Source organism: Lontra canadensis, unplaced genomic scaffold, assembly GCF_010015895.1.
Source record: "Lontra canadensis isolate GAN:19392208 unplaced genomic scaffold, GSC_riverotter_1.0 scaffold111, whole genome shotgun sequence".
Classification (NCBI taxonomy): domain Eukaryota; kingdom Metazoa; phylum Chordata; class Mammalia; order Carnivora; family Mustelidae; genus Lontra; species Lontra canadensis.
Window position 1 is genome coordinate 681173 of NW_022631105.1, and position 23688 is coordinate 704860.

Here is a 23688-nt window from a genome sequence, read left to right on the forward strand (position 1 = left end):
AGATCAGCCTTTGAAACCCAGACACCTGGGGCCTTGAGTGAATAGCTCAGGTTCAGCCTCCATTTTCCCTTCTGTGAGGCAGGGACAGGGATGGGGCCAGCTCCAACATGGAAGGATGAGCTGTGGGAATGGCTGTGTGCATGAATGTGGGTATCGTCGTCCCTCCTTTTTCCTGGGGTGTAGCCAGTTGTGTACTGCTGGTTTGCTCAGTGTCCAGCTCTGCGTCACGTACTTGTTCTTCCTCATTTGCTCCATAATGACTGGATGCCACCCGGGGCAAGACAGAAGTTCAGCTTGCTTGGGAGGTGAGCCCCAGAACGGTGGGTATGTTCCTTCCCATACTCTGGATTCTGCCGGACCTGGCCTTCGCCTAGTAGGCAGGGCCAGCCTAGCCTCTGCTCCTTGGGTGTCTGGTCTGGGATGTGACTGTGTCCGAATCCTGTTTCTTCCGCTGCTCTCCTTTGCTGGGAGTTGGCTACACGAAGTTTGCTTCTCTCTTTCCAAGATGGATGAATCATGTTAATTCAGGAGGAAACAACAATCTCCAAACCAAAAAACAACCAAGTATCTGGGCCAGAAGAGAGAGACTTTGTTCGAGGAGGGGGCGGGTGGTGTATTTTTTACTCTGAAGAGATTAAGGAACTCTTAGTGAATATTTGTTTGTACAGAAACAGTCTTGCAGCCTTTGGGTCAACTAAATATATTTTTCTTTAAATCAATATAACTTGCTGAAGATAAATGTATTTAAGAACATGGCAGGTAATGCTGTGAAATTAATGTTATTCATACTCAGTTGGAATAGAAATGCCTTCAACCTTTTAGCAAAAGCAAGAGCAAATTATAGCAAAAATTTCATTTCAGAAGTCATCTTCATCTAGAATAGGCTGGGCCCTGAGGTCAAGTCATCCATTTTGGGATTCTGTTTCCATAATGCAGTTGTGCAGTGCACATGCCTCATGACGGAAGCCACATTGCTTCCACATGAGCTTTCTAAATGGCTGTGTTAATAGTCTCCTACAGACAAAGCCGCCTTTGGTTCCTATCAGCAGAAGTTTCTCCTGCGTGAAAATACTTGCTTTAAGATGCCACTGGGTCTGACTCTTGGAGGCTCTGCTTTTGTCGAATGCTGGGCCCTGACTGCCCACCTGTCCGTGGTCTTGGTCCAGCTCTTGCTTTGATTTCAACGGGGCTGCCTGTACTGGCCGTGGGTGTCCTGAGCCAACAGAAAGGTACTCAGACACCATCACACTTAGGGACTTGGGGCAGCTCCCACCACCTGACCACTGACTGAGCACTGAAGAGGTTATTTTTGGACACGTTGGGTCATAATTCAGCTGGTCCTGTGTCTACATAGTCGGCAAGTCTCCCAGATCGGTTCCTGTCTCTTCACCTTTGTACACAGAGTTCTTGTCCTGAAATTATAGTTTCTCCAGGAACAATGGAGAGGAGGACTGGGGAACTGAGCACCGGGAACAACCCAGCCACTCAATTTGGGTCGTGCGGCCTGTGGGGGAGGCTGAACCCTGTCTTCCTCCTCCTGGGGAAGCTGTGCCTCGCTGCTTCTCTGGGCTTTGCTCACTGGACAGGCTTCCCGGCTCCCAGTGTTGCCGTCCGTCTTGGGTCCTGAGCGAGGAAGGGGGAGTCAGGAGCTTTTCCAGGTGGTGCCTACCGCCTGACCTCTGCCATGGACAGAATTTTGCCGACATGATAATAATTACATGATAATATATCAGCCCAAGGCATGATACTGGCAGGAATAAGACATTTTTTTCAAGAGGGTTTGAGACAAAACAAGAGCTGTGACGTTTCTAATAAAAATCAAGATCTGCTCATTTAAAGTCAAGCTCGTCAGTGGATGCCGCCTGAGGAAGCTGCCATGGCAGTTGAGGACCCACGGTCTGTCTCCGCCGCAGACTGTGACGGTCTCCGGATATCAGGAGGTCAATGACGACCTGGCCTCTTGAATCAACATCCCCACTGGAAGCGTGTCCCGTTACAATGATGGATACATTGTGTTCCCCAGACGAGGAGCAATCCTGACCGCGTAACCTCCCAGGAAGGGTTCTCTTTTACCATATCCACGACCGCCGACATCTGGCAATCCTTGTTTGCCCCTCGGTGCACCGTCCTCATGTCAGTCCCCCGGGGCACCTGTAGGAGGGAAAGTCAGACCGAGGCCTTCAGCTTTGGATGACGAGAAGACGGTCCTGAGTCAAGGTTCAGCCAGATGGTGGTTTGGCTCGTGCTAATTGCCATGGTTGAAATTTTAATCGTTCTGGAGAAGTTCTTGGAACCGAGCATTTCCCAGATGGATTCCCGCTGAGGAAAGCTGCGTTTCCGGTGGGTACCCGAGTATCCAGGGGGCTCCTGCATGGAAGGGAGCCCGTTCCGATCCCCATGAAAGTGCCAACGAGGCTCTTTTCCGCTCTCTGGAAAAATCCTTCGGAGACTCACCTCCTACGTCGTGGTGCCGTGGCCACGCAGACTGCGTCCCCCGTCCTCACACGGGGCAGCTGTGATGCCGCAGTGGGCGCTGGGGCTGCCTACCGAGGGCTCCGCAGGACTAGCCGGCAAGCGTGCAGACCACAGGTCCTGACCCGTCAGCCTGTCGTTGTCGACAGTGCTGCTGCTGGCTGCCCCTGAAGGCCCCAGCGGTCCTGCTTCTGGCCTCCGAGCACCCGTCCAGTCCCAGCCCTGCGGACATGCAGGGAGCGTTGTCAGTGCAGCCATCGTTTTCTAGTTTTCCATTTTCCGAGTGTCTGGGGCTCGCCGGTCGCCACCTGCACAGCCACGCCCGGGCCTAGACCGGAGCCCTGGCCTGCTTCTCGCATCCTCGCCGTTCAGCTGCCGGCGGGTGCGGGAGGGGGTTTGCCTGCGGTGTCAGCTTGGGAGCGCCAGGGCCGCCTTCCATGTGAGAAGTCGGATCTTCGGTTCCCTGCAGCCCCGGGCAGGAGCTCGTCTCCCTCACACCCAGCGAGCTGGCCTCTCGTGGTGGCCCACTGGGACTGTCCCTTTTCCCTGGAGGTTTTGGAGCTGCCCTTTCCTGCCCTGAGTGGAAGAAGACGACGGGATGGGGTCTGCGAAAGGGTGACCAGCGGCTGAGAGACGCAGCTGCACCAGCGTGGCTGCAAATGATGACTGATTGGAAAGGGAAAGTGTCCTTGAGAGCAGTCCCCCCAAACGCGGCAGAAGAAACCCTCCGGGGTGGCGTGGCCTCCCGTCCATAACACCACGTGTGGCGGGCAGTGGAGACACTGCACTGGTGCCGTGTGCGGAGAGACGAGCGGACGCTGGCTGCAGGGTCACTGTGGGTCTTCTCGTTCCTGCCACGTGGCCTCGAGTCTCATGTGAGTCCTGCCGCCTGCCCCGGCAGTGAGGGCGCGTGTGCTGTGCCCCGGGCAAGGCCATGTGAGCTCCCGCATGCGCTTTGCTCGTCAAGGACGTGCTCCGCGCTTGCCACCTGTGACGGCTGCCAGCCGCGTGTGCTCTGCCGTGGCTGTCTGCGGCTGCCGGAGCGGATGAGCTCCTGCCGTTGGGTGATCGGAACCCCGGTCGGAACCCCAGATGCCAGGGAGTAGAGGAACCGCGTGTCTGATGTCAGAGACAGGGAAGGAAGGGAGGAGAGAGACGGGAAGTCCGACTCTTTCGGTTAGAAGGAGCTTAAGACATCTCACGTTTCAGGAGAGCTGCCTCCGTGTGCTGGTAGCCTGGTTGGCCTCGTGGCCCCTGACACGTTCCCAGTGACGGTCCCAGCAGCTGGACACTTCTCTTTCTGGCCGCGCATCTCACACGGTGCCACCGAGGGCTGTTCTGCACAGACATGCTCTCCAGTGCCTTCTCTTTGCTGCTAACGGACCTCAGACCTGCAGTGTGTAGGCGTCGTCGCAGGAGTGAGGAAGGCGGCTCATGGGAGGAGATCCCCCTGGACTCCTGTTACTGTGGCGTGAGTGTGTCTGACGCAAGCAGAGAAACATGGACTCCACGATTCCTGTCCCTGTGTCCCGAACCTCAGCTGTGACTCCTCTCCTCTCCTCCGTAGATGTCAGACCCGTGAATCTTCAGAAAGGAGCTCGTGGCCGTGGTGTGTGCCACTACATTTACCCACGTTGTGTGGCCTGTGTGTGTGGAGAACACAGGCAGCCGGTGTTGGAGGCGGCCCGTGCATGTGAAGGGCACAGATGACAGCTTCCAGCCGTCACAGCAAAGCTTGCGTGACCGGATGCCGGAGCAGAGAATTCTGCACGGTGAGCCTTACGCACCGGCTTTAGGTGTGAAGTTTGATGTTTAGTGGATCCTCCACCGGCTCTAATATGAGCTTCTTCATCAGACTCACACGTGAGTCTCTGCCGCTTTGCTTCCGTTCTCAGATCTTGGGCAATATTTAAAAATTGATTTACCACAACCTGGAAGAATGGATAAATTTCTAGAAACACACAACCTTCTAAGAGTGAACTGTGAAGAAATAGAAAATCTGAATGGACTGATTGTAAGTAATGACGTTGAAGCATTGATTTAAAAACTCGCCAAAATAAAAGTCCAGGACCAGAGTCTTCACAGGTGAATTCTACCAAACATTTAAAGAAAGGTTAGTACCTCCTCGTCTCAAATTTTTCTGAAAAGTTGAAGGGAAAGGAAGACTTCCAAACTCATTTTTTGAGGCCAGCATTGCTCTAATTATGAAAGTAGACATAGGTAACATGGAAAAAAAAGAAGTACAGGCCAATATCTCTGATGAACATAGATGTAAAAATCTTGAGCAAAATATCACCAAACTGAATTCAACAATAAAAGAAATCACTTACACCATCAGTGGGATTTATTGCAAGAATGCAGGGATGGCTCAACGTCCACACATTAATCAAGATGATGTGCCACGCTGGCAAAATGAAGGATAAAAATCCTATGATCATCTCAACAGACACAGAAAAAGCATGGACAAAATTCAACATCCATTAATGATAAAAACTCTTAACCAAGAGGGTTTAAAGGAGCATATTTAAATATAACAGAGTCCACAGCTAACATCAAACTCGATGGAAAGCCAGTGGGTTTCCTGGAAGATTGGAGGCAAGACCGGGATGACCATTCTCGCTGCTGTTATTCGACGTGGCGTGGGAAGGCCCAGCCACAGCAATTAGGAAAGAAGAAGAAATCCAAGGCTTCCACGTTGGAAAAGGAGAAGTAAAACCGTCAGTCTTTGCAGACGGTGTGATTCTGTATATGCCCCACCAGAAAAAGGAAAAACAACTATTAGAAAGAGTATGTGAATTCAGTAAAGTTGCAGGATACAAAATTAAGGCAGAGAAATTGGTTGTGTTTCTACACATGATAGTGAGCTATCAGAAAGAAGAATTAAGAAAACAGTTGCATTTATGATTGCACCAAGAATCACAAAACATCCAGGAATGAGCGTCAGTAAGGAAGTGAAACTCTGAGAACCGCAGGACGCTGATGAAAGAAGACGGAAATAATGGGAAGATACTCTGCTCTCACAGGTTGGAATAATTAACCTTAAATCCCAAATCTTAAATCATGACAGTATAACCAAAATGAATAACCACTACATAAAGAAATGCTCACCTTCATTAGTAGCCATCAAATCCATAGCCAGTGGCAAATTAAAATGAGTTATCACCTCACACACATCCGTTCGGAAGAAGGACATCTGAACCCAGAACGGTGGCAGGGAGGTGGGAAGGGAAGTGTGCCCGGCTACTACCGGGGGAAGCAGGTGCTCCCGCCCAGACAGCCCCCAGCCGTGCTCGGGGGCTTTCCGAATGTGCTGGTGGTGCTGCAGCCGTCCTCCAGCAGGAACACGCCCCTGAGAGCTTGTGCTCGACGGGTACGGGCTCTTGGGGCTCTCGTAAGCCCAGGCTGTGCGTAGGACGTGTTCTCACAGCACTCTGGTAGCGAGAGAGAAGGGACAGTCCACAGCTCTTCTAATGCAGCATCAAGACGTGCGGCCCCCGAGTATGACGAGATCCGCCTCTCCTCTCCGTCAGCCTTCTGAACAGTGCGCTCCCCGTACCCTGTCCACACCGCAGTGTGCCTGCAAACCGGGAGCACAGAGCGAAAACATCGCCTCACACTTGCTAGTGTGCATGATTTTCCTGCAGATTTAAAAGCGATTTTTCTTAAACAACTGGATACTTTGTACAAACCCAGACACTAAATATCTGTCTTTATATTATTATTCGACTGTGATAGCCATGTGCTCTGAAACATTATTTAAGAAGTTTAGAATAATTTGTTCAAACCATGAACCTCAGCCTGTTATTGTAGCTCAATGTGATGACTGCAGAAGGACAGGGAGCTTTCCCCACGGCTGTACGCGTCCTTTGGGGACGGTTAACCACTGAACCCTGCCGTTGCCGCCTCATGCTGCCCCGTTACATGAGCCACTGGCTCCCCAGACTTTGAGCACGTAAATGCCCTAAGTTTAACCACGTAGGACGCTCTGCGAACTCGAAGCGCCTTCAAGGAAGGTTCGAATGTTGTAGAACTTTCTGGCAATGATGTGGACGTGGCTTTCAGAAGGGTGTGTCTCATCCGCACGCCTTCCCACAGTAACTGTTCAGTTTTAAAGTGGACAAGCCTGTCGTGCTCACTACACAGCAGCTGCCCAGATCGTCGTCTGATGTGCAAAATGCCGCGTTGCTCTGGTTGGCAGCTCTGTAATGACAGACAAAGTAAGAGCGTCGCTCCCTGTGTGCGTGCAGATGCCGAGGGCTTTTTCTCCGTGTGCGTACGGAGCAGCGTCACACCAGGAGCGTCTGCGGCAGGGAGTCCTTCCCCCCCGTCTGTTTTCCAGTTCCATGGAACACACTGGCGTTTAGGAAGGGCTGGGTGGCTGTCAGCTGCCTGGGCATCTGGGTGTCGCTGGCAGGTCCCTAGAGCTCAAGGCCACAGTGGGGCCCAGGAGAGGCCGCACGTGCTGGGCTGTGGCGTTCAGCCCTCCTGTCTGCAGCTGGACCATGCTTTGATCTGGAGGTTGGTGGTGGTGCAGAGGAAGGGGGACCCCTACACAGAGAGGAGGGAGGGGAACCAAACCCTGGTGATAGAGGAGGAGGAGCCCGAGCTTCCAGCAGTGACGTGAGGACAGAGCTGGGATCACTGGGAGGAGGTCAGGGGTGGGCTCGGCACAGGGACAGGGATGTGTTCTGTGTTGTTACTGAGACACGGTGAGCACTGGACAGTGCCGGCTAGAGATGCCCAGGTGGGCCTGAGCCATGTCCCATGGCTCGAGGATGATTGGCAGCAAACACAGGGCGACCTCCCCCATCTGAGGGAGCCACCTCCTCAAGGCCCTTGTGGGTCGTCTGTGGGGCTTGTGGGGACACCGGGTCCAGGTTCTTGGTGCCTTTCCCTCCACATCTGCTTCTGGACCGGCCCGGAGGGCCGCCTGCTCCAACCATCCCTGGGAGGGATCGAGGTGGGGGGGGCTGTGTCTGCGCGAACAAAAGGCGAGCTCCAGATTGGACATGTCTCGCGAGAAGCTGCTCCTCCGTGTGTCTGCTTTGGTCCCAGAGTCGGAAATTCGACCCCAGACCTTGGAGAATCCTACTGGAGGCCTCCCTGGCATCCCGGGGATGAGCGGACACTTGGCACCCACATCGTCTAGCTGTAGTCCATGGCCCCCGGGAGAGGGACACTCGGGGAGGGCTGTGTCGGCGAGCCTCCCCCGTGCACAGGGCTGCCCTCGGAGGCCCTGCTTCTGAGAGGACGTACCCATCCGTTAGCGAAGTTACTTTATATTAAAGACTGTCAGAGAAAGGAAAGCAATTTCTCCAGGCTCCGTGGTTAATGAGAGCTGGTGGCACATGAGGCACTTTCCTTAGGCATCTGGGCTCCTGCACGGGCCGTCATTCTTAATCATATTTTAATTTTCAAATAAATTGCTTTCATTATCCTTCCATTTACGATGCTGTGTGTGCGTCACTGCTCGTTAATGTTTGTCAGCACTTTGCCGTGGCTGGTTTTCACACAGCCATGGTGGTGGAGTGGTAATTAAGGGCGATCCGTATTGATTTACAGGAATTATTATTTTTCGTAGTCTTTGAGAAAACAACCTTAGAGGGTTGCTGAATTGGACGTTTCGATGGACACCCTTGAAGGCCGTGTGAGGACTGGGACTGTCCTTGACCGTGATCTGGAGAAGGTTTCCGTGGTCCATCCGGCCCCTTTGTCAGAGTTCATCTGGCGCGTCTGACGGGGGCGGAAGGTGTCCTCTGCGTCTGGCGTGTTAGGCCAAAGATCTCTTTGCCAACAGGAAACCAAATCGGGTTGTTCTTGTAGACCCATTATTCACTCATTTCCCCCCAAGAGCTGATCTATCCGGATTGGAAGCCAAGATACTTTCAAAGTTAAGTGGAGAGCTCTTCGAACAGATAATGCTTCGAACAGACATTTTTGGGAATCGATAACGTATTGCAATCTGTTCATGGGTCACTTTGGATTGCTGCAGTGCAGAGAGAACCTTCCCATCACGCCCCCTGAAGTGGGGAACACGTCTCTTCCTTTCAGTTTCTCATTCATTCACTAATTTCTTTGTCATTCTAAAGAATTCTGATCAAGTGTACGTAGTGCAGTTTACCCCCGTAACCACTTCTGAGCACATGGTTCAGGGCAAGACGCACATTTGCGCCCTAGCAAGGCCGTCACCGCCTCCATCTCCAGAGCTCCCTCTTCTTTCCCAGCTGAGTCCTTCTCCCCGAATCCCGGGCACACCCTCTGCTCTCTGTCACTGTGGATCTGACGGCTCCGGGGACCCCGATGCTGGACTCAAGCGGCATTTGTCCTTCTGTGACAGGCTGATTTCACGGAGCACGGTGTCCTCGGGGTTCAGCCAAGCCGTGGCAGGAGCAGGACTGCCCTCTTTTTCGAGGCCGAAGGACACTGTCGTACGTCTTTGCCACATGTCGTTTCTGCATCCGTCCGTTGACGGACGCTTGCTTGTTTCCTGGCCTCTGTGAACGCCGCGGCTGTGAGCATGGGTTGTAAGCATTTCTTCCCACTCCTGCTTTTGATTTGGTGAGTTCCTATTAAGTCATTTCCCCTGGCCAGTCATTGTGGTGAGTAGGACCCACCCTTCCCTACGGGGAAGGACAGTTGGATGATTCCAGGATGCAGGGCTCACCAGGCCCAGGGAGGGCAGGTGGTGCTGAGGTCCGAGTGACAGGAGAGTGAGTCTTGTGAGAGGGACATGCAGACCCCACAGCGTCCCTGGCCGGCATAGACTGAGAGGGATGGCTCGGGGCCCCGGGTGTGGGTGGTCATTCCAGGGGCAGCTGAAAACCATGTAGACGCCAGAGAACGGTATCTTTCCCTCGTAGTTAAAATTTATTTTAAATGCAGAAATGTACTTTGTACAGAATGGAGTTTCCTATTAAATAAGTTACTGTTTTGAATACTAAAACTGCTAACTTCACATCTCTGGACGATCTCTCTGGAATTTCCATTTTCCCAACAAATAACCTTGCAACAGGGGAAGGAGAGCAGGGCTGCCTCGACGGCATCTAGGGGAAGGACAGGCCCTCAGAAGTGTTGGTCATGGAGCCGGTGGGGATGTGGAGGAGGTTCAGGGGCGTAGTGGGGTCTTCCGCACACCTGCTGTCTTCTCTGCCGGCGGTGGGTTCACGCGGCGCCGAGGAGATGGGGGGAGCTCCATGACCTGCACGTTAGTGGTTGGGGAGTTCTTCCGCGGCTCCTGGACTCAGTGGGCTGTGTTTCCTCGGTGCTGGCAGGCACACAGGGGTCTCTGGGTCGCAGCAGCCGTTCCAAGCATGTGTGGCAGCTGCTGACCCCTGAGAGCACATCGGCTCTCAGGCCACACTAGGTTTATGGGGACGGGGATGGCCCGTGCGTGCATCGCCCGCCCTCTGACCAGCCCTGGCAGAAGACCAGGCTCCCTGTGGGCCCGACGGCAGGTCTCTGATGCAGGGCTCAGGCCAGGGGCTGCTCCGGTGGGCAGGCTGGTGGCCGCCTCGGCCGTGTTGAGGGAAGAGCCACCTCTACCTTCCCCCAGGACCCGTGGCTGCTTCTGGCATTTCACCAGCCCTCTCAGACCCTGGTGCTTCTCTTCCTGCCCGCTTGAGAACAGAGGTGGGCATGAGGGGGCGGGAGGGTCTTGGGTTCATTGACGAGGGGTTGGGGACATTCTTCAGAGGCTCATGCTGGGAGCAGGCCCTGCAGGTCACCGAGCCTCACGGCTCTGGGTGTGCCCGGCCTGCTGGGGACTCAGCCGCGTCCGCTCTGGGCTGGAGGGCGCAGGTTTGGATAATTCAGAAGGTGGGGCCTTCATTCCGAGGAGCCTGTGGGAGTGGAGGGGCTGGGGCAGGGGCAGAGAAGAAGGGCGAGGACGGGGCCCCCACCGTAAGGCGGGCTGATGGGCAGGTGCCCCCCGCTCCCTCCGCACCTGGCGCTCCTCTCTCCCGCCCCGCCTCTCGTCTCCCCGCCTCCGCCCGCTCTCGCCCGGGTGGGACGTGGGCAGGAGCTCTCCCGTTGCCGGAATAAGAATGGGTGCGGAGACGAGTGATGGATGGCTGTTTTTGAGCAACTGTCACCACCCAGATAAGATGAGGGCTAACAGATTCCCTTTTTCCTCATCCCACATAATGTGCCATTTTCGTTCCGAGCCGCTACGGCTCTCAGCGCCAGGCCTTTCTGTTCTTGTCTGAATAGTCAGTGGAACGCTCCGGGCTGATAAGGGGAGTGCTTCGGTTACTCGGCAACCGGCTGGAGCAGAGGCTGCTGATGGGGAGATTAGCTGCCACAGATAAACCGCCTTTTCCCTTCCCGCGGCTTATCTTTGGACCCACAGCAGGCCGCACGGAACGCGACAGCCCGCGGAGATTTGGGTGGAATCTGAGCTCTCCACGGTGAGGGCTGCTGAGCACACTTGGGCCAGCCTGGGTGGGGTGGGGGTGGGGGGTCTCCCGCCCCAGCCAGGGCCCTGCCTGGGTGAGCCTGGACCTCCTGGGGACACTCGAGCGCAGCTAGGACCTGGAGGTCAGGGCTGGCCGTCCCTCCCCTGACTGGAGCAAGGAGCCCGCTCAGCTCATTCACGGTGGCCGGGATCCCCCGTCGCCTCCAGGAGAAGAACAGGGCTGATGTCGTGGGAGCCGTGCTACCGTGTCCATCCAGCCGGGATCCCGGGCAGGAAACCAGAACGGGCGCTCGCCGTCGCGGCAGAGTCACCCAAGTGGGAACACTGCCCACTGGCAGCAAAGGCCTGCAAACGGGGTTCACCTCAGTGGTTTGGGGTTTGCTTTGTCTGTCTTTCCCCTGAGTCCGGCTCTCAGTAAACACCCATTCGTGTCGATGGAATCTCTCACGGCCCCGCAGCTTGGGGACTGCGTCTTCCTACCGGCTGGACAAGGTGTTCAGATCATTCCCGTCTGCTCTTTTCAAACATAAGCAAACAAAACAACGCCAACCCCCGAAGATCAGAGAGGCTCAGTCCGGGCTCTGGAAGGCGCTCTCGGGGCTGTGGGAGTGAGCTCCGGAGCAAAGGGCCCAGACAGACTGTGCTGCGGCTGCAGCATGGTGCTGACGGCCGGCCCCGGGGAGGACAGCAGCTGCCTCTGCTTGGATGCACGTGGACACGAGGGGACGGACGGGCACCGTGCAGGCAGCAGGGAGGGCCTTGCCCGGCATGAGGTGAACACGGGCCATTGGTCTGGATCCAGCCAGTCCTGCTTGTGCCCGGTGTGTTTTCTACAGAGAGAGCGTTGGAGCTAGTAGAAGGGATCTTAGAAAAGATCTCATTTGACTGCTGCCTTGCAGGGACCTGGGGCCAGGGCGTGAAGCAGCTCCCTGGAGGTGGCCCAGCAGACAGGTGACAAGGCCGGCCCCGGAGCCCCGTGTCCTTGGGCCCCACTCAGTGTCCCTGCTGTCACTCACGGTGCTTGGAGGACCTCTGGGGACAGCGGGGCTAGTAGGTGCGGCAAGCATGTCCTCTAGGTAGAACCTGTGGTTCAGCTCGTACTCCGCACGGGCAGGACGTCACCCATGTCTTCAAGACCATTTGCACAAACCAGCCTATGTGTTACCTTCTGACTCTCACCTTATGTTTCCTTTATTTGATTTTTCCTGCCGAAGGAAGACTGCGGCTGCTCGAGTGTCTGAGCAGGGCCAGGGCGAGGATGGGGGCTGTTGGCGGAGTCTTGGGAGAGTAGGGGGACCAGGGGCAACCCCTGGCAGCCCCCGTCCCTCAGGTCCTCGGTTTTCTTGTTCCTAAGGCACAAGGGCCTGAATAAAATACACACCTCCGTTCTCGTCAGCTCTCAGCAAACCCCGTTTTTTCTAAAGTTGCGCAGCAGGATGTTGACCTGCTCTCGGGGGCCGTGGGATGAGTGCCGGGAGGGTCAGTCCGTTTCAGGAGCAGAGCAGGGGACGGCAGAGCCGCGCTGGTCAGACAGGTCGGCGTCTCATTCCAGGACGTGTTCCTGCCTTCTCCTCCCGGCCGATGATGTTAAGGGGTGAGTTTTCTTGGCAGGAAGGGCTGAGCGTTACAAGGCTCCGTGTGATCCCTTTTTGTGGATCGACATTGTGCTTGGCGTTACCAGCCCCATCCCGCCCCCACCCCCTCCCTGGAGAGTTCTGAGGCCCAGAACTTTCTATTCCAGACCCTCTGGCCCTGCAGGGCCAGGCCTCCTCTTCCAGGGTCAGAGGTCAACGAGACGGGAACAGGCCGCTGTGCGGATGGTGGCGTTGCATAGACCTAATCCCGCCCCGGTTTTCCATAATCACCTGTGGGGGCGGAAGGTTCTGGGGCTGCCCAGGCGGCTCCGGAAGTCAGCACCACGACGCCAGCCGTGGGGTCCGGGGGAGACGCGTTCTGCGACGCGGGTGCAGGCGAGCGGCCCCGGGGAGCAGCGCACCTTCCCTTCCCTGCACGGGGCGTTGCGCCGCGGTTCTGCCGTGGGCCGTCTGCGGCCTCCAGGGCTGACTGTAAAGCGCCGGAAAGGAAGGTGGTGGGATCGTGCGCGTCCCTCCCTGAGATACGCGTCGCTCCGGAAGCTGGTTCCCTGGTGACCTGGCAGTTCTCCTGGCGGTTCTCCAGGCGGTTTGCCGGACCGCACCCCGCCGCACCGTGTGGAGCTGAGAAAAGTCCGCGTCTGCCGTCGGCCTCTTTGCGTCCCGGGCTATCCCGGGAGCCGCCGCGCTCGGGCACCGGCAAGGACCCAGGACGCCGGCTCCTTTGTGGACAGGTCCTGGGCTTTGTTCCGTGACCTTTGGCAGCGGACGGGAGTGGGTGAGGCACAGCCCGCCCGAGGCCTGAGAGCTGAGCCCCCCAGCCTGGGAGACAGCGTCTTCCGTGGGCGCCTCACAGCCGGCGGCCGGCTGCCTGGAGACACGGGCGAACGGAGAGGCGCGCCATGGGGACGAGCCCGGTGAGACCCTGGCGCGGAGCGGGCCTGGGACGTCTCGTCCGAGGAGGCCAGATCGCTGGCGTTTCACGCTCTCTGGCCTTCCCGGTGCTGCCGGCGTCTGCTCTGAGCGCGTCCGCGGCCCCGAAGCTGCGGGAGGAGGGAAACACCGCAGCCTCCGCCCTGCTCTGGGACGGTCCACCCAGAGCCTCTCCGGTCCTTACCTCGGCTTGTCCTGGAACCAGGCCCGTCCGGTTTCCCACGTGTGGACGTGCTTCCAGTCCCAGCATGACCTTGCGACCGGCTCTCTGAGGAGCTTCTCGCCTCGGGTTGCAGGTGTGTAATAACGCGCTCAAACCCCAGGTGCAAAGCGTCGGCTCTTTGACAAGGTGACGGGTGACCATTTTGACGAGGGAGGGACTTGCCACGGGGTGCACAGGAAGCGGCCCTCCCTCGCTATGACTGGGGTCATGGCTCCCTGCCGAGTTCCGAGTCCCTGTAGCCAAGCGGCGCCCCCCAGGCTCTCAGGGACTTGAGGCGTTCAGACGGTCTTGGGGCTGCCAGATGCCAGCCCTGCCCCGGCGGGAGGCTTCTCCCATGTGGGTGCGGAGGACCAGTTGGGAGACCAGGGGCCTCTCCACCACCTCCGCTGGGCAGCAGTTGTCCAGCCCTCTGGCCTTGCCTCCTCCAGAAAGCCCTCCCTGATCGGCCCTGACTTTCTCCAGCAAACCAGGCCCGTCTCTGGGCCTTGGCTTCCAGGCATGCAGGTCCTGGTGGCATCTCGAGGCTCACGTGTGTCTCATCAGATACGAGGGGCTGGTGTTTCCCTGAACTCAAAAGGCTGGGCCTCGCTTCTGGACAAGGTAGGTGCCACATGTGTGCTCGCTGGTCTGAGCTGATCTAAGCGTGAGCTCATCCTGGCGACTGGAAGTGCACGTGTGTCCGTGAAAACCTGTCGGCCGGGCCCGCTTGTGGCTGGGCCCACGGCTGCTGTGGCTGACCCTGGACCGCACACGTCTCCTTGCCCACTCCCAGCGGGGGTGGCCCCGGCCGTGGACACAGTGATGTCTATTAAGCACATGCTCCGTCCTCTCCGAGAGGGATCTGCTTTGTTCTACTCTTTTAATTTGATTGGCTTTTTGTTAAATTTTTAAATTGTGGGGAAATACTTGTAGTTTAAATTTACGACGTTACCCCTTTTTAAAGGTATGATTCCGCGTTGTTAAGGACATTCACACCGTCATGCAGCCATCATCCCCCTTCCTCTGCAGAACCCCTTCCCCCCACAAACTGACACTCGCTCCTCATTGAACACGAACCCCCTCCCCGTCCCCAGGTCCCTCCACTCTCCGCGTCTGTGAGTCTCACTCCTCCGGGCCCCTCGTGGCCGTGCACTCACACAGCACCCGTCCTCTTGGGCCAGCCTGTCTCACTCTGCGCGACGCTCTCCACACTCACGGGGAGCAGGTGCCAGGATTTCCTTCTTTCACAGCCTGAGGAACACCCCCTTCTGTGGACGGACCACGTTTGGTTTTTCTTTCGTCTGTTGGTGGGACACTTGGGTTGTCTCCAGCTCTTCGCGGCTCTGAATCATGCTGTGGTGGGAGGATCTCTTTGAATCCCTGCTCTTACTTCTGAGCGTGAACTCGGTGGCGGAGCTGCCGGTTCGTGCGATCTTTCTGGGTTTCTTCTGTTAGGAGCTGCCGTCCTTTCCCACAACAGTGAGCAAGAGACGCAGGTTCTTTAACTTTGTTTTTATTTTTATTTTTTTAAGATTCATTCATTTATTTTGGAGGGAAAACACACATGTGTGCGAGTTGGGGGAGGGGCGGAGGGAGAGGGTCCCACTGACTCTCTGCTGAGCAGGAGCCCGTGACCCACGAGATCATCACCCGAGCCGAAACCAGGAGTCAGATGGTCAGCCGATGGGGCCACCCAGGCGCCCCGTGTTTGTTTTTTAAAGGAAAATCACATCTGTCGGGGTATTTGGCCGAGATGGCTCGTTTCTTAAACTCTGGGGTCCCTTACAGCTCTTGGTTCTCACTCAGGGGACGCTTGTGACGCGTAGCCGCCATCCGGAGTTGATTTCACTTGGAAAGGTGAGGGCAGCGGAGCATGAAGAGTGTCCGTCCCTCGTTTCTTCTCAGCCTGGAGCAGAGCTGGGCATGTCCAGGCCATGCATGGGTTGGCCCAGCTGTCTGAGCAAGCAGGGCCGGCCCCCGTGTGGGCTGTGGGTCACTGTTTCATCAGGTGGCTCACAGCTGCCACAGCAGCTCGGGGTCTCCTGCTCACACCCAGCCCCTCTGTGCGTGTGGGCTCCCGGTGCCAGAAGGAGCTCTGGGAGGCACGTGGGCACCAACCTCGGGCCCAGTGCAGGGGTGGGATGATCTTGGGAAGGGCCCTGGGCCCCCTGGCCACGGGTGACTTGTCGCGGTGCAGAAGTCCACTCGAAACTATTGCTGGTATCAGTTGGCTCAAGACAGCCGCGTGCTGATCCTTCTCTTCCCTCCTCACACCGTCCGTGGTTTATCTTTTCCCGATGTGGGCTTTGGTGATCAAGATGACGAAGGTATCTGGTCTTGTTTCCCACCCTGGCCAGGTGCCGGCTGTCCTAGCTGCACCAGGGAGACGTCATGTTAGCAATAACGAGTGTTCCAGCCTCCTATGTGTGACCTTAGCCGGTTCCTCAGCCTCTCTGGGCCTTAGTGTTCCCAATGGGGAGAGGAGACCGTGACTCTCCGGACCCCCGAGAATCGTCCCAGGCTTGACTGAGGCGAGAGTGTCCAAATGGTGCGGGCACGGGGTAGCTGTATGTAAACACGTCGGCTCTTGTTCTGGGAGCTGACAGACACGAGGCCAAGGGGATCGTGTTAACTGGTTTCGGAGCAAGACATCCCATCGCTGTGGCTTGACAAGGATGGCCACGTTTTCTGTGTCAAACGTGGGGACACATGTTCGGAAAGGAAGGCTGATGCTCAGGGTGGTCGTGGCCAGAGGGTGAAGTAGACGGTCCTGGAAGGTCCTGGACAGGGGTCCTGGGCATCTCCCACGCACGCTGGTGGGCTGGAGACCTTGGGCAAGCCCCTGAACCTCTCTGTGCCTCGGTTTCTGGGTGGTGTAAACAGGAAGGGGCTCTCCCTGCTAACAGCTTCGTGGGAGTGTGACGTGGCTCAGAGTCAGTGTGTGGAGGAGACTTAGAGAAGTGGCCGGAGTGTGAGCCCTCAGTGAGCAAGGACGGACTTACTGCTGTCTGCACCTTTGCCCTGCACAGCAGTACCTGACACCCACTCTCCAGCCTGAGGCCTGGCCTGCGGCTTAGGAACCAAATTTACCTTCCCAGACCTCCTCGTGCCCCTTGGGGGATGGGAGACGTCGATCCCCAGTATCCTACAAGGGGAGGCAGGACATCATCAACTCCTGAGCTCGAGGACCGAAGTGAACTCGCCGCTTCCGGACAGCTTACACCTGTGCTGGCCCCCGGCCACACTCTGCACAGAGGTGCCCTGGGGTCTCCCGAAGCGGGTCCTTCCTAGGTGGCCATAGTGTGCGAGGCCTTGTGGGTGCCCTGGGCAGCACGGTGGGGAAGGCTGCTTCCACCCGGAGAGGGGAGAGGGACCGGGGGAACAGCAGGACGCTGGTGACGGGTCTTTAAGCTGGCCTGCAGGCTGGGCTCGGGCATCTGTCTGCATATGAGGGGGGTCCCTCGGCCTGGTGGCGAACCTTGCAAGAATGTACGCAGATGGGCGTATGAGTGTGTGTACCTTGTGAGTGTGCAAGCATGCGAGCCTGTGTGTGTGTGTACACATGTATGAGCTTGTGGGCACCCCATGCAAGTGTGCGTGTCCCTTTCTCCTCCTGCCTCGCAGAGAGAACCACCAGCATCTCTCAGCTAGGGTCCAGCCAGCGCATGGGGCCACCCAGCCGGTCAGTGCTGTGTCTGGCCCGCCTGGCTTCCCGGGAGCCCCGGCCATCTGTCCCCGAGGAGGAGCCAGTGATGCAGGGAGGTGGCCACGAGGGGTCGCTGTTGCCCTCCAGCCTCGCGGCCGCCAAGCTGCCAAGCTGGATGTGGCCGGGGTGGGGATGACCATTCTGTAAACTGCATGTGCTTCCTGGAGGGTGGCTGACGCGAGCTCAGACACAGCAGGTGCAGCCACAGGGTCAAGTGTGGGGCCTGGGCCCCCAGACTCCTGTCTCTCAGCCCGTGTGCTGTTTCTGAGCTCGGAGTTAGATCCTGGGATGTCCCCGGAGGCCCTGTGGCCAGACCCGTTCTTACTTCCCAGGGTGCCCCGTGTGCTCCCGGGAGCTGTTTCCGACGGACGCGTTCCTTTTGTCCCACGGGGTGGCTGGCCGCTTCCCCAGGGGAATGACTGTATCTGGTGTCTACGGGATGCAGTATTTTGAGAACCTTCATCATGACCCAGGCCTTTGTTTCTGGGAAGCAAGGCCGGTCCCTGTATTAGGCCTCTTGTCTTTACTTCTGCAAGGAATTCTGCGGACGGAAGATAGAGGTTCCGTTTCTCTCCTGCCCAGTAACAGTTCTTTCCGGCAGCTGCACACCCAGCGTGGAGCCCAACCAGGGGCTTGACCGCATGATCCTGAGATAAGACCTGAGCGGAGACCCAGAGCTGGAAGCCACCCTGGCGCCCCCGCCCGAGTTGAAAACCGTCTCCGGTTCACCCTCATTTGCAAAGACTTTACGATAGTGACACCTTTTCTGCCCGTCCCTTCTTATTCCAAAATCCAGTCATCCTTTTAAAGGTTTCCAGAGAGCAAGTTGATACGTTTACACGTGCTTGTTATTTACATGGATAAACTACTTTTACACATTATATAACAGGTACCTACGCTGCAATCATTTCTAAACGTGCCCTAAACTAATTATCCCGCCCCGAACATCTAAATAGTGTGATTACATTGTGTTTGTGAATTACCTAGTCTCATTATTTCTTCCCGAAGAAACAATGAAGAAATGTATGAAAAATAGAAACCAACAGGCTCTGTGGGTTAAGCGTCTGCCTTTGGCTCGGGTTGTGATCCCAGGGTCCCGGGGTCGAGCCCAGCTTTGGGCTCCCTGCTCGGTGGGAGCCTGCTGTACCCCTGCTTGTGCTCTCTCGTTGCCTGTCAAATACATAAATAAAATTAAAAAAAAAAAAAAAAAGCAAAGACATTAGAAAAAGAAGAAGAGAGAATTAAGTATCATGGGTGCAAAGAACATGGTCAATTCCTTGAAAAAAATATCACCAGAGCTTCACAACAAGAAAGATGTGTCATGTGATGAGGGCTGCCCCATGACCCGGCAGAGAGGGCTGCTGGAAGGTAGAAGGTGGTCTGTCCTGGCCCCGGGGTCTGGGGGTCCCTTCCCTGGATGGTCTTTTCGGGAGAGATGCTGATGACACTGCGAGGGTATTGCTCAGTAGGTGAACAATTTGGCTCCATAGGCTTTTCCTTTCTTTTTTTTGAAACAACTGAGCCACCCAGGCCGCCCCCCCCACCCCGCCGCCAAAGGATGTCCTTTAATGCATGTCTGAGGCGAGCTGCGTGAGGTAGACTGAACAGAAATGGTTTCTCCTGGAGAGACCGAAACCAACCTGCTGAGGCCCGTGGCTGCCTGGTGGTCCGACCTACTGGTTCAGGCCGTTCCCTGGGAGGCCTGGCACTCAGCAGTCCCCAAACAACAGCGTCCCGCGAGGGAAGGCTGGTGTCTGAGCACGGAGTCCCTTTCCCAGAGCAGGGGTCCACTCGGACCTCTTCCTGCACGTGTGAGGCCGAGAGCGGCTGTGCGGGTCGGGCCAGCGCCCCGAGCCCCCAGGAAGGAAGAGGCGGCGCGGTGTGTGCTCAGAGAACGCAGGGGTGCGTGCCCCTCCTTCGCCGGCCCTGCCACGAGCTCCCTGGGTTTGGTCTCGGTGATCCCTGGGCCTTCAGCAAGGTTGTTTGCTGGGAGTCGTAGGCTTCCAAACCGTGTGAGATTCCAGCAAATTAGGATGCCAGCTAACGGTGTTAGACATTTCTGTGGGCATCATAGCTTTTCTTCAGGCAAATGGAAAAACGCCGGTTAGTCAGTCACAAGTATTTACTGAGCCACGGTGGGTGCCGAGTGGGTGTCGACGTCGGGGTCTAAGAGGCGGAGCCGACACCTGCCGTCCAGGAGCCCGTGGGGCCCTGAGGTGAGTGGACGATGTCTGTGCCAGAGGGACGTGGAGAGGTGTGTACGTGTGCGTGTGAGCTCACGTGTATACCGTGCAGCCTGGGGTCACGCACGGCCCCACAGAACAAGGGAGAAGGGGTCCAGAAGGAAGGCATTGCCGCTGGCCTCCAGCAGTCATGAGGGGAGAGTGACGTTTATGAGTCAAAATGAATTCTGCCCACGGGAGTAATGCTTCAGGGATCGCTGGTTACAGCAAACACACAGACGATAAACAGGTTCTTTCTCAAATTCTTCCAGAAATCCAGCAAAAAAATTATCCAGGCTTCTCTTTCTAATGGAAGAAACTAGCTGCCAGCTGTCGGTGACTGCCCAGTGGGACTCAGGTGGAGATCGGCTTTCTCGGGACCACAAACCTCCCTCCTTTTTCTGTGTTTAAAGCCGTGTGCTCTTGGTTTCCAGGAGCCATGGGGGCCCGGTCTTCTGCTCTGCAAGATAAAGTGGGGGCATTACCGTTCCAGAATTCGGGACCTGGGGACAGCCTTAGAATTCCACCGAGGTCAGCACACTTGGGAACGTTCGGTCCATGCCGTGATGCTGGGGTCGCTGCCCGCGGACGCCTGGGAGGTGACCTCCCCAAGGAAGGGCACGGTCTCACTCCCCTCGGGCCCTTGGGTCGTCCTTTCCCCACCTCTCCCAGCCGGCGGCAAGGCAACTACGTCACTGCTTTGGAAAGCCACACGTTCTCTGGACCATCTCTCTGAATATGCCCTCGTACCCCAGAACCTCTGTGTGCCATGTGACTCCTGGAGGGGCTCTCCTGCCGCTGGGCAGCAGGGGCGTCTCCTAGGGGTTCTCCTCTGGAAAGGCTGCAGATCCGTTCTGCTCTCGCTTCCGTGGTGGCCGTCCCCGCCGAACCATCCTCCCCTGGACAGGGAGCGCCTTTCAGCCCATGGCTCCTGGCAGAACGCAAAACAGCTGGTAGGGCCTGGCAGCCCCTGGAAAGAAGGCGGACACCCCCCATGCCATCAGCCTTTGCCTGACTTGCTTCACATCCTGGCGCTTAGTCCCTAGGCCCCCGAGCTCTGGGGATGGGGTGCTTCCTGCCCTCCGCAGAGCCCGCTCCCCTGCATGGATGTCCTTCCAGCCCCGTGTAGGCAGCCCCCTTCCGTTCGTGTCAGAGCCCAAGCAGATGCCACTTCCCTGATGCATTTGTGGGGCGAGGCCGGTGCTCCTCCTTCACGCCACCCTTGGGATGTCCCTCTGCGCCCCGCATCGCAGCGCTGCGTGGTCAGTGAGCGTGTCCACCTGTGGCCCAGATGTGTGTCCTGTGGCTCTAACATCTGTCCAGCTGGCGGGACCTAAGGGCAGGGCCATGCCTTTCCTGAGGTTGGGGTGCAAGGCAGAGCCCCGGGGGCAGGGATGGAGTCAGACGCACAGTGGGTGTGGGACTGGAAGTAGCAAGCAGTGTGCGGTGAGCGTGCATACACCGTCCTCCAGAGACACAGAGAAAGCTCGTGCAGCTGCCGTGGAGCAGGAGTCTGGAAGTCGGGCTTCTGGCAGGTGCTGGTGCTGCCTGTTTCCTGGACGGACGCTCCACGTTGGAAGAGCGGTACCCTTGGGCTCTCACATGAGTTTGGCGGTTAAACAGTGGTCGAGGCCGTCTGTGCGTGTCCACACACATGCAGACATGCACGTCACCTGTGCACAGCACTAACACACGGAAGCACTGCACAACCACGTGACACTTATGGAGAGACACGTGTGCACACACCAGACTCATGGACACAAACACACGCATTCATGAAAACGGCGCACACGTGCACATGCACACAGATGCGCCTACAGATGTGTGTCTGCACAGTCCTGTCCTGTAAAGAATCTGTGTGTCAAAGTGGACCCAGAGAGTTCCAGGACTTTCTGGAGAAGACACAGCTGCAGAGAGAGGAGAGGGGCCGGTGGTTGCCCGGTGGGGTACTGGGATGGACGGGGGAGCACAAAGGGTTTTCAGGGCAGGGAAGCCACTCTGCACGTCACCCTGCCGGCGGACACGGGCCCGACCCTGAGTGGCTGCGGACTTCGGGCGACACGATGTACTGGTGTGGGCTCGACACTTGTGCGGAGGTGCCCCTTGCGGGTCTGCGGGCCGTGGGGTGGGTCCGCATGTGGGAGGGTAAGCTCTGCACCCTCCCTTCAGTTTTGCTCTGAATCTAAAACTGTTTTAAAAAATAAAGTGGATTTGGGCACCGGGGGGCTCAGTCGGCAGAGGGTCCGACTCCTGATACCAGCTCAGGTCGTGATCTCAGGGTCATGAGTTCGAGCTCCACATCAGGTTCCCTGTCCCTCTGCCCCTCCCTGCGCTCACACATGCACTCACTCTCTCTCTCAAATTAATAAATGAATTAATTGAAAAGTTTATTTAAAAATAAAGGTTAAAAGAGCTGGGGAAAGTATGTGGCACCTCATCGGCAAGGCTGTAGTGTGGGGGCGGAGAGAATCAGTGGGTAGTTTAGTCTCGACTTTCAAATCATTAAAACCAAGTTATCAGCTAAAACTAATTTTAAAAGCACAAGAAAATACCATGTATTATGTTGTATACATGTGTTTTAAATGCATGTTTAAGAGAAGGATTTCAAGAAAATGCCATAAATATTTTTCCAAAAGTGTATTCACGACATTGTGCAGCATAAACCAAATTTGAAGACTGACGCCCCTACACTTCAGAAGGGAATGAGCTCACTCGGGATGTTCCAGACGACATCGGCTGTTCTTCTCTGGTGAGGGCTCCGGCGGGAGTCGGGAACCTGGCTTCTCCTCCTCCCATGGCCTTGGTCTCGAAGCTCGTCTGTAAACCGTGGGGTCAGACCGACTTAATGCTCCTTCTAGTCCCTACGTGGTGAGCGTTTGCTTTCGAGATACTCCATTTGTACGGAGAATGAAAGTTTTAGGAACACTCTAAAGAGTTCTCTGTTTTCCTCTTGGCCCCTTCCCCCACGCCCCCGCCACGAACACCCTGTCCACAGGCACGGAGTTCTTTGCACAAAATAAAGTAAACAGGGCCGCTTACTGTCCATGTTTCTGGAGCACGTTGCCTGTTTCCCTGGGTGGCGGCAGGGGGACGGGACCCTCCCTCCAGGAGCACTGCCACTGGGAATCCCTCTGGACCACGGTGGTGGAGATGGCCTGCAGAAGGCTTGACTTCTCCCCACGGCCATTGTCTGCAGCACTGAGCAGCTGTGCAGGTCGCCTGCCCGGGTTCTGGGAGCTTTGCAGAGGCCCATACAAATTCACGGTGTGCTTTCGACACTTAAGATGATTTTCTGCTAATCACACAGCACCGTCCGTCTTAAGCCCATATGTAGTATCAGACCAGTAATTACCGAGTTAGCCTGGCATCGGGCAAATGTGTTTCTGCTAATTAAACTTGTTGCATTTGAATGGCTTTCTTCAGCGACACTTTGTGCGGTGAGACCGTCGTGAACAATGAAGAAGCGTTTCCCCTCCATCCGGGCCTGGAACTGCAGATGGCCGCCCAGGGGACGACGCACTGGCCCTTGAATTAGTCTTTTGTGCGCACGAAAGGCAGTAATTTGGGTGTTTGAACCCCCTACAGGAAGCTTATTTCAAAGTGAACAGTTTGCCAAATAAAGACTAATTGGGGCCTAAATTAATTAGAAGGTGTGGTTGAAAAGATGAGCAGAGCCCGTCATTTTAGACGAATGGAACAGAGCCAGATGACAGCCGCCTGCCACTGTCCCCTGCTCCGGGAGCCCCTCTCCTTGGCCACACTGCAGAAAGCTCCCCTCAAAACTGGTTGTGTCGCAGTCCCCGGGGCTTCCCCCCCATTTGCCGGTCCCCCCACACGGCACCCCTGTGGCAGACGCGGCCACTGTTCTTGTGGCTTCTGCAAATTAGTATTTATATTTCCTGGGTGTTCTGTTTCTCATCTGGAAAACTGGCCCTGAACGATATCGATTTTTTTGTCACGGGACTGTCAGAAGCAAAGCTTCGCGTCAGAAAGGTGAAAGCCAGGGGCAGGAATTATGAGAAGTGAGAGGTGGGGAGTGAGGGAGGAAGGGATGCGGAGTAGAGTAGAAAGCGCGAACGACTCTGCCTTCATGTCCTCTTCTCCATACCTTTGCAATTGTGTTTTCCGTGATGCTCTTTAGTTTGAAT

General features: G+C 56.4%; 1 protein-coding gene across 1 annotated transcript in view; it reads left to right on the forward strand.

The window, feature by feature from the left end:
* PTPRN2 (protein tyrosine phosphatase receptor type N2) overlaps nucleotides 1–23688 on the forward strand; it is a 710237-nt gene that overhangs the window by 156588 nt on the left and 529961 nt on the right. The gene's annotated exons all lie outside the window — the stretch shown is intronic.